The 9,916-nt window shown below is 40.2% G+C and overlaps 1 protein-coding gene across 2 annotated transcripts in view; it reads left to right on the top strand.

The window, feature by feature from the left end:
• The first annotated feature begins 222 nt into the window (after positions 1 to 222).
• The window catches only part of src (v-src avian sarcoma (Schmidt-Ruppin A-2) viral oncogene homolog), a 66,972-nt gene continuing 57,278 nt past the window's right edge, over positions 223 to 9,916 (top strand). Inside the window, exon 1 of one of the 2 annotated variants that reach the window (XM_061790239.1) lies at positions 223 to 632. The gene's annotated coding sequence lies outside the window, so the exon portion shown is untranslated. The remainder of the gene's footprint in view (positions 633 to 9,916) is intronic. The other variant, XM_061790275.1, reaches the window with a different exon arrangement.

Raw genomic sequence — 9,916 nt, 5'->3', positions numbered from 1 at the left:
AATACACACTATTTTAAACTATTAATGACCCGTCAGATAATAAATTCAACAACGAAAAGTTCCAAATCAATTTCCTTCCATTCATATTTTGGTTTCCCAGGTGGACACACCAATATAGGCCGCCAAAACCCGCAACCAGGGGTTAATTTATGGATGACAGCCTCCACCAATCAGTGGTCGCCACTCCGCTAAGGCCACGCCCATTCCCCCCTGCCTCTGCTCTGACACATCCCGGTGTTTTGGACGGAACTGGTTCTTCCAAGGCCGACACGAACGCTTTTCCACGCATAAAGTCAACACTTTTTGTGGGGGACGTGGGGTTTTGTTTGTTTTAGTTTTTTTTTTATTGCGTGGAAATGTTTGCGCTGGGTGGGAGCTTCCCCCCAATGTGACCTCAGTTCACCGGCGTCCCTTCGTCGACTTTCAATCGTGGCACGCAGTGTGGCTGTTGTTGTTCGTCTCCCCACTGTCTCAACCCTTCAAAAAAAAAAAAAAAAAAAAAAAGCCTAATTTGAGGAGCTAGGACGTTTTGGGTGTCTCTCTCTGGACCTTCTGCGTGTACATTAATGTTTTGATTTAAAGACGTGACCGGAACCAGAAGAGACCACCACATACCTCCACGAGTGGGTTGGGTGAGTAAACTTGCTCTTGTTTTCCAACTGGCTTTAGTTCACTAACGATAACCACTGCGTCAAAAATAAAATAAAATAAAAGATGGGTACAACGCGCTACACTTTGCAACCAGTTTCACAAATACACTGACTGATGTCATAGCTTACATGATTAGTTTTAATAATCTTGCCACACACTGGAAACCCCCCGTCTCCACAGGGGTCCTCTTTTTTTTTTTACCTACATACTGTACAAGGTTTCGCGGTTACGTAACGAATACGTCATCACGCGTCACTTGATAATACGCTCACTTACCGCCGGACTTCATTGGTTTTCCATGTGGTGGTACATTATTTATGACCTAGAAGTGTTTTTAATGCGGATATTTACTGTAATTATGTCTTTACTACGCATGAGCGTAGGTAAGTGACAAGACAAGCACCTTTCGATTTTACGCACAAATTTTGGGTTTCGTCTCCACAGTAGTAATGGAGTCCCCAGTATTTTGCTCTTTCTTTGTCTTTTTGTGCCTTTTTTCTTGGTAAGAATTATTCAGAAAGAAGGAGCAGTCTCAACAAGGGTCTTCAGAGAAGAAGAACAGGCAATTACGTGAAGTATGCAGACTCACATTGAAGCAGCAGTTTAATCCTGTCATAGGATTATTTCTGTGTATGTTTTCCTATGAAAAAAAAAATAGTTCCCAAATCTGAACAAATTGAAGGTCAACTAAAAAAACAAAACAAAACAAAGAAAACTTCAACCTTAGAGGTTCCATTGTTGGAATTTCATTTATTTGACTTGCGCATTGGAAGATGTAGCTTCAATGTGACATCAGGGGACATATGAAATCTATGACACAGTCAGGAATAGTGTAGTTGCAGTCTATTTTGGTTCCTCAAGGTACAGTACATTGATTTAACCCAAATGGCTAATTATTTGACTACAAAGTACAAAATCAGAACCTTCAAGAATGTCAATGGACCTCTTCATCAATGAATTATAAAATCAGTGGGTGAATTCTAGTGTTCATTATTGATCAAAAGAATACATTCTGGACAATTGTATGTATCCATCATTGAGGGAACAGTTTGGGGAAGGCCATTTTTCTGTTCCTATGAAGTCACAAAACAAGGTCTGCAAAGTCATGCTTGCTCAAGTTTGATGTGGAGGAAAAAGCCCATCGAACACATTCTCCCCTCTCAGATCCAACACCAGTGACCTCTCCTCTGACATTACAAATGGACCAAAAAAATCCCACAGCCACACTCCAACCTATTTTTGCCATTCATAATACTGTAAAATCTTAAGGGAACCAACTCTGTTTTCCTTCTTGTAGCTGTACCAATACTTTTTTTTCAGGTAGACAGTTTCATGCCCATGAGTATGGGAGAGGCTGTTTTAAATCATTCCTCGGAGGGTTTTCTTTCCCCAAAAGTGTTCAAACAGTTGTCATGCAGCCACAATTAGTCTATTCCATGGAGCGTGACTCCAAGGGCAAAGTATCATCTCTAATGTGGTGCTCATGGAAACAACGAGGTTTGCCCAGACGTCGGCGTAATCATGCACCCTGTAATTAGTGGAGGGGCGGCCCCGTCGGTCAGCGCGCACGTCCTCGACGAGCCAACCTGGTTTAGTGACTTGCGAACGTCACATGCGTTCGGAAGCTTTCTGAAGTCGACCCGCCCTGAAAACTCCGACTTGTTTTTCCTCCATAATCCTCGAGAAAATGTAAAATGTTTTTTTTTTCCCCCTTTTTCTCAGTGACACATATCAAAGGAGCATCAATATATTTTCAGTAAACATTGAATCATGCTCTCATCTGGGTTTCAGCAGTGCATTAGACTAATCCTCCACAGATTATGTTAGGAGTTATTTTTGTATATTCTGACAGAATTAGGGATTTTTGGCAACATGCAAACAGATGTCCTAAAATGTTGTGTTGAGTGTTTCTCAATGTACTGCTTCATTGTGCACATATTTTGGTCTTTCCTAATGCTCCTTGGAATCCAATGAATGCCTTTCAGTGAAAAGCCTCGAATGGAGATCGGTGGGAAGGGGCTCTCTGAGCCGAAATTCCTGCTAATTGCCAGCATGGCTTTGGACTGGAGCCTTTTGTTCCTCCTTATAGTGGGTCAGCCTGTCTGTCAGAGTGATACACTGGGCCCGGCTGGGATCAATGTGCCACTTGTTTCCACAGCCATCCGGGCCCTGCGGCTTCAGGACAAGTCACTTCCACTTTCAAAATTGTGCACCTACTTAGGGAGGCGGAAACAGGATCATTTAGGGGTGGTCCAGCCAGAGACCTTTTCTCACACCAAGCAATGTCATATCAGATAAACATTGCAGACACTTTCTTCACATAACATAAAATCATCATCCACATTTGAATTCATCTGAGAGAAGCTTCTATGCTTCCATGTTGCTTCTTTGGTTAGCAGCTGGAGTTCAAAATGGGCTCCGCAGTTAACCATTATACTATTTGAGGGAGGCATTTATTTAAGTTAATAATGCACCTGGCGATTAGTTAGGCATGTTAAAAAAGAAAATGCCTTCCAACATACAGTATAACCAGTATGAAATTCCATCGGATCTCAAGTGAAACAATTTATGGCATTGTCTTATAAATGAGTATTTAAAATAATATGGCATTAAGACATGTCCAACAAACTATTGTAAGAGGATTACAAACAACCCCAAAATGCATTGTATTACATTAATTGCGTACATTTCATCAAGAGATAAAACAAGTAATACTCATCATACAACTATGCACCACCGGTGATGTAATAATATTATAAGATTGCTATCGGCGTAATATTCCACTGGTGTAAGTATGCACAAAAAAATTACAGCCGTGAAAGTACACTAATATTCTCTCATAGAACACTGTCCCTAATATTCTAGCTGTGTCAATATTTGATTGATGGAATTGTGTGCTTCAATTGATTAATGCAGAGCTGCCAAATGTTACGGAACATCGGTATTTTGTTACTGAAATCACTGAACGTTGACTCGTTTCAATACACATTGGTCTGGCTGCATCCGCGTTTTCATGGAGCGTGACCAACTTTGAATAACAAAATCACAGGCCAATTAATACGTGTTTAGAGATACAAATATTAGACTTTACGCCGATCTGATCGGTGTAATCGGTATCGGCCGATAATTAGCATTCTATGCAGATCGGCTTTCATGTCATAAGTCGCCGATCCAATCAATGACGTCATCGATCGGCTGCGCACAAGACATTTAACTCCACGTCTTCGTCGCGTATGAATCCAAAAGCTAGTTTATTTTTAGCCTATCACGTGTCTTGTTGTGCAGTACTGTAACTGTCTGATGGCCAATAAAGTTTTTTCAATCTTGTCGGTGAAAAAACACGTCTTTGGCGTGGCACTATTTTGCGGCGTCTCAGACAAACAACACATACATTATTTGCAGTCCGTGCACAACTGAAGTACGTCATGGGGAAGTTCATCTAAATGCTTCAACACAACAAATTTGATGGAGCACCTGAAGAATGTACACGAGGAGAATGCCGCATTCAAGCAACGCAGCGTGGAGGTGGGGGGAGTCAAACTGACTCGAACTCTGGACAACACCCGTTCATATAGCTGGGACAGTGAGAAAGTTAGAGTAAGCATGTCATTAACAGTATTTATTAAAGTAATTTAATTGCAATAAAGTAATTTAATTACAGTAAGTTAGCACCCATTATTTCTGTCATGTAATATTGATTTGACCTAAATTTATGACAGTGGCCAATCCTTGAATGCCCCCGAGAAGTCATTGGTGTTTTAACTTTTGTCTAAAATTCTAGAAATTAATTTGAGCTGGGACGGCTCCAGCACGCCCACAACCCTTGTGAGGATAAGCTGTACAGAAAATGGATGGATGGATGCATGGATACAGTATACAGTACAGAAGTATATACAATAAATGAACAAGTCATGTAAATAGACACATTGCTCCATCTTGTGATCGGATCGGTGATCGGTTATGTTTTTTTTTTAAACTTGCTGATCGGTGATCGGCCCCAAAAATCCTGATCGTGTAAAGCCTAACAACTATAAAATAATATACTGAGTGAGTGAAGAGTGCTGAGTTTTAATTTTGACGTTTGAAATTTAATTAATCTGCTTGAATAGATTTGCGTTTTTTGTTGCCAGGGTTGAAAACAGAATTGGCAAAGGTGAATTAATCCATAGACACAGATATTTTTGATTATGGAACGTCAAAATCTCATTTACTGGCACTTTGATTCAGGCTGAAACTGCGTTCACCACGACAAGGTTAATGTAATAAAACAATTAAAATGACAAATATTGAATCTATAATTTATTAACAATTATGATTATGACTATCACACGTAAATGTTCTTGACAAAAAATGTAAAATATGGAAACTGAGACAAATTTGGACAAATTGTTCTGGAAATGAATTTTTATAGGTTGGCAGCTCTGGTTAATGTGAAAACATGCGCCAATATTGCAGTGGTGTAAAACGTGTGCACCAATGTTCTAGTTATAAATTCTTTGTTCACTTTGTTTCCATTTGTGTTTTAATTTTCTTTCCTGTAGCGGTAATGCACATTGCAAAGTGGCCGCAACTGTCAAACACAGCCAACTTTTATGTAACCAAAGCTCTATCTGCTGTCATCCAGCAGACAGAGCTTGAGCCAGTGGGTCACTCCCCTATTGGCCCCAATGTTACGCACTTTTATCCTGATCTGTACCATAATGTATCTAATGCCTCCTTCCTTGCCATGCACATTATGTTTTCCTATTATCAATTGAGGAAACTTCATTTTATTATTTCAAGCACTGATCATCGACTACTCTTTGCTTCTAAACGTCTATGTCTTTGGAAGTGTAATGTGAACGTGCAAAGGTGAAGTATTTCCATATGAAAAAGACCAGACCCGAAATGTGGAATACGAAATATATTTTTTTTCAAGGTCATTTTAAACCGCGACTAATTTGTGATCTTTTCCCCTAAAACTACACTATGCCCAACGGCATGCTGAGATCATCATTTGATCCCGCCGGTGTCCCACTTTCCTTTCGGTCAAATAAGGATTAATTGGCACTGATTTTGGAGGACATATTGTAATTGTTTCTGATATTATCTAGTCGAGGAAGCTTGTTGGTCAGAGAGCAGGCAGACCACTATAAACCAACTTGGGCTCTTAACTAGACTTTACAATGCTCTGATCGGCTTGATCGGTATCAGCCAATAATTAGCATTTTATGTTGATCGGCTGACCGGCTTTAATGTCCTAATTCGCCGATCAATTATGTCATTGATCGGCTCCGCAAAAGATATTTGCTCTGTGTCGCCATCGTGTACAGTATATTTGAATCCAAAAGCTAATTTATTTTTAGCCTTGTCGCATGTCTTTTAACGTAGTACTGTAAATATCTGACACCCAGTAAAGTTATTTAAAAAAAATTTGGGCAGTGTGGGACAGACAACACGTAATGCCTGGATCAGGCTACAAGAGAACAACAACAAGAGTGGATCGCGCCGACTATATTATGAGGACAAAATGGGGAAAAACGTGTGTTGGTGGTGACCGGTGCTCAGGACAGGAGAGGACGTTCATTTAAGGCTTGCTTGAGGTATGTTCACATACTTTTAATACGATACGGCTCGCAAGCAGGCAATAAAATGTTATGTAGCCTAGCAAGCTAGCGGTAGCACGAACGGTTGGACGTGAACATGCCGCCGTTCTGTCGAATCATGCTCTAAAGTTTCGGTGTGGGTGAAGTCATGTAATTAAAAATAAAGTAATTTAATTACAGTAAGTTAACACCCATTATTTCTGTCATGTAATGTTGCTTTGACCTAACTAATTAGAATACACGATCTGACTAGAGCAGTGATTCCCAACCTTTATGGAGCCAAGGAACATGTTATACAATTGGAAAATCTCACGGCACACCAACAAACAAAAATGTCACAAAAAGTAGATGCACAGTAATTACTGTATGTACTTCCTGCCATCTAACAGAAGAGCATTTATTTGTTTTGTCTGTCACTATGCCTCACTGGCGTAAATAGAGGAACAAAGATACATTATTTCTTGTAAATGAATAATTTTTTGAGCAGTTAAGTAAAATTTGATAATTTCCCACGGCACACCTGAAGATCGCTCATGGCACACTCGTTGGGAATCACTGGACTAGAGAATACTTTTGAAGATACTCAGTATATAGTACACAAGAACAGTATGTACAGTAAATGAACAAGTCATTTAAATAGACACATTGCTCCATCTTGTGATCAGTTATCATTGTTTTAAACTCGCTGATCGGAGTTCGACCCCAAAAATCCTGATCGTGCCTACTCTCAACACAATATTCACTTTTTTTCTGTACTTAATGCATATACTGTATATCTATGTAACTTTCCATATAATAATACCAAAATTAGATGTGTACTGTATCTAATTTGGGCCTTTTTGGTTTGTTGATAAGGTGTGCGTTATAGTCTGTGGGGAAGCCCTTTTAATTTTTTATGTTGACGCATATGAAACAAATGACATTCTGACCCAGTTTTGATGCTAATTAGTGGTCATTAATGAGAATACCAGCATCACCTGTTCACACCTCTCACTCAAACTTGTTTCTGTTTATGTGTCAGCGCCCTACTTTTGTTGCAGTATATACATCAATTTCTCCGTCATATTTTTGTCTGTACTAGTATCTCCATGATGACCACATCATTTGCTGGCCCAGTCTATTTCCACAAGAACAGTCAAAAATCCCCTTTGACGCTTATGTATGAGGTGATGACTAGGAATGGTATGATAAATCAATGAAGCCTATCAATTATTGATCATTAAGAATTTTGTTTTTACAGGAATTTGATTGATCATATTCACAAGGTGTTGTGTAGTAACTACGTCATCTTAAAGCAATGGTGGCAAAAAGGATTTCACTACAATAGCAATATACGGAATGTCATGTGACCAACGTGGAACACTGTACAGCTGACTTCCTGTGTATGCTATCAGGGTTGGCACTGGGTCATGAAACCTCTTAGCCAATCTGGCTAAATAGTATAAAACTCTCCTAGCCAAACCTGTGTGTAGTTAGCCACAAAATCACGTGTGTTTATGTGGCTAAACCTTTAGCCACACTTAGCCAGTCCTCGACACTGGGACGCCGATAAGCTTTAATGATAAGGGCCCAATTAAAACTACCTAGTCATCAATCAGGAAGTAGGGCTGAACGATATGGGAAAATACTCTTAATTGCGAGGGTTTTTTGTTTGTTACTTTTAAGCAAATATTGCCATTGTGATTTAGCATGCGATTTTTGGGGGAGGAAGTTTGTCATCTTCAGCATTATTCCCTAAACACAAGAATAAATTCTTCTTCTTAATGTCAGATTTTTATCCATTATGATTGAGGTTGGCGGCATGGTGAGCGACTGGTTAGAGCGTCAGCCTCACAGTCCTGAGGACCGGGGTTCAATCCCCGGCCCCGCCTTTGTGGAGTTTGCATGTTCTCCCTGTGCCTGCGTGGGTTTTCTCCGGCACTCCGGTTTCCTCCCACATCCCAAAAACATGCATGAATTGGAGACTCTAAATTGCCCGTAGGTGTGAATGTGACTGCGAATGGTTGTTTGTTTGTATGTGCCCTGCGATTGGCTGGCAACCAGTTCAGGGTGTACCCTGCCTCCTGCCCGATGATAGCTGGGATAGGCTCCATCACGCCCGCGAGGAGAAGCGGCTCAGAAAATGGATGGATGATTGAGGTCTGATTCTGAATTTTGTTCCCATGCTAACATAAAGCAATTTGGACCACACAGGAAAAAAACAGAATCTCTTAAACCATGTTCTGTACATGTAGTCAATCCATTAACTTTCAGGGTGTCCAATTTGCATGCCTTGATTGCAAAGGGTGCGTGTCTCACTCTCACTACCTGAATGCCACACCACAAAAGGAGATGTGAGATACAACAGATCAGTCGAGTCAGTAGCGCTGGCATTTATTTGAATGTATTATCTCATAGCTGTTTGGTGGAGACAAACAGTGGAGGACTTGTGTCCATCCCAGCATCCCTGGCCCCTTCCTGTTCCACAGTGTTGGAAATGGGCCAGGGTGACCGAGGCCACTCATATCCACTCAATCCATCCTCTGTTTTAAAGCCATCACCTTGCTTCCCATCGCTCTGTGGCTTTCGTGACAGGAAAAGGCGTGTTTAGCACAAAGAAAGATGTCTCTGTGTCGCTTTGTAGCGGCGCAGCTGGACAAGCTAGGTCAGGACTATCACATCTTCATGCATGAGGCTGTGCATCCTCTAAAACCAGCGTGGTATTATGTAGTCTATGCTGATCAAGAAGTAAAGACTGACCAATGCTAATACATTTTGCCCAAAAATAAAAATTAAGTTTTATCTTTACATTTCATCATCACGTCAGCAGGTCTGTTGTGGATTAACAGCCAATTTATAAACACTGAACATTCATGTGGTCTAAATACATAACATCCATCTATCCATTATCTATACCTTAAGGTCACTGGGAGCTGAGGCCGATCCCAGCTGACTTTGGGCAAAAGTTGGACTACAGGCTGAACTAGTCGCCAGTTATTCACAGAGCATAAATATACACCAGCAGATTTCAACCGATCTTATGATTGACATCAGATTTCTTTTCCCAATCCCTAATTATTTTTGGTTACATTTTTTTAAGTTTTTGCTCTGGAATTATCAGCACTTTCTCTTTAAACTCCACCATAAACTTCAGCCTGACAGATGCTTGTCTGCCCTAAAGGTGGTGCGTGTTGTGGTAATAACATTTTTTTAAAAAAACTTTTCAGGTGATTTGTTCAAGTGGACTACGTACAGACGATGAATTATTTAGATTATATAAGGAAACCCTTTGATATCTATTTGTCACTTTGCAAGTAGGTAATTAATTGGTCACCCCTGAAATTGAAATCCACCGTCGAAGAATATAGCCTGGAACTTAGGAATGTTTGGATGACTTTAATTCATATTTCACGTTTACTGAGGCACCATAAAGCCAATATTACATCCTAAATACTAGAAAAAGTTGGTTTGGCAAAATATGTCCCCTTTAATGTAAGAGTCCATCCCCCAGTATCATGAACCTAGAAAGTAGTCTGCTAACACACATATGGGCATACAAACGCAAATATGATGCCCCGTTATTATTTTTTTTTTTTCACTTTTGCTAACAACTCCTTCACAAATCCCTGCCTTTGTGGATATCTGTTCTCTACTGAGTGACATTCTTGTTACAGTACAGTATAATGGTCATTATAGAATTG

Source organism: Phyllopteryx taeniolatus, chromosome 1 (genome assembly GCF_024500385.1).
Source record: "Phyllopteryx taeniolatus isolate TA_2022b chromosome 1, UOR_Ptae_1.2, whole genome shotgun sequence".
Taxonomy (NCBI): Eukaryota; Metazoa; Chordata; class Actinopteri; order Syngnathiformes; family Syngnathidae; genus Phyllopteryx; species Phyllopteryx taeniolatus.
Note: the sequence above shows the minus strand (reverse complement) of the source record. Positions and strands in the feature narration are given on the sequence as shown.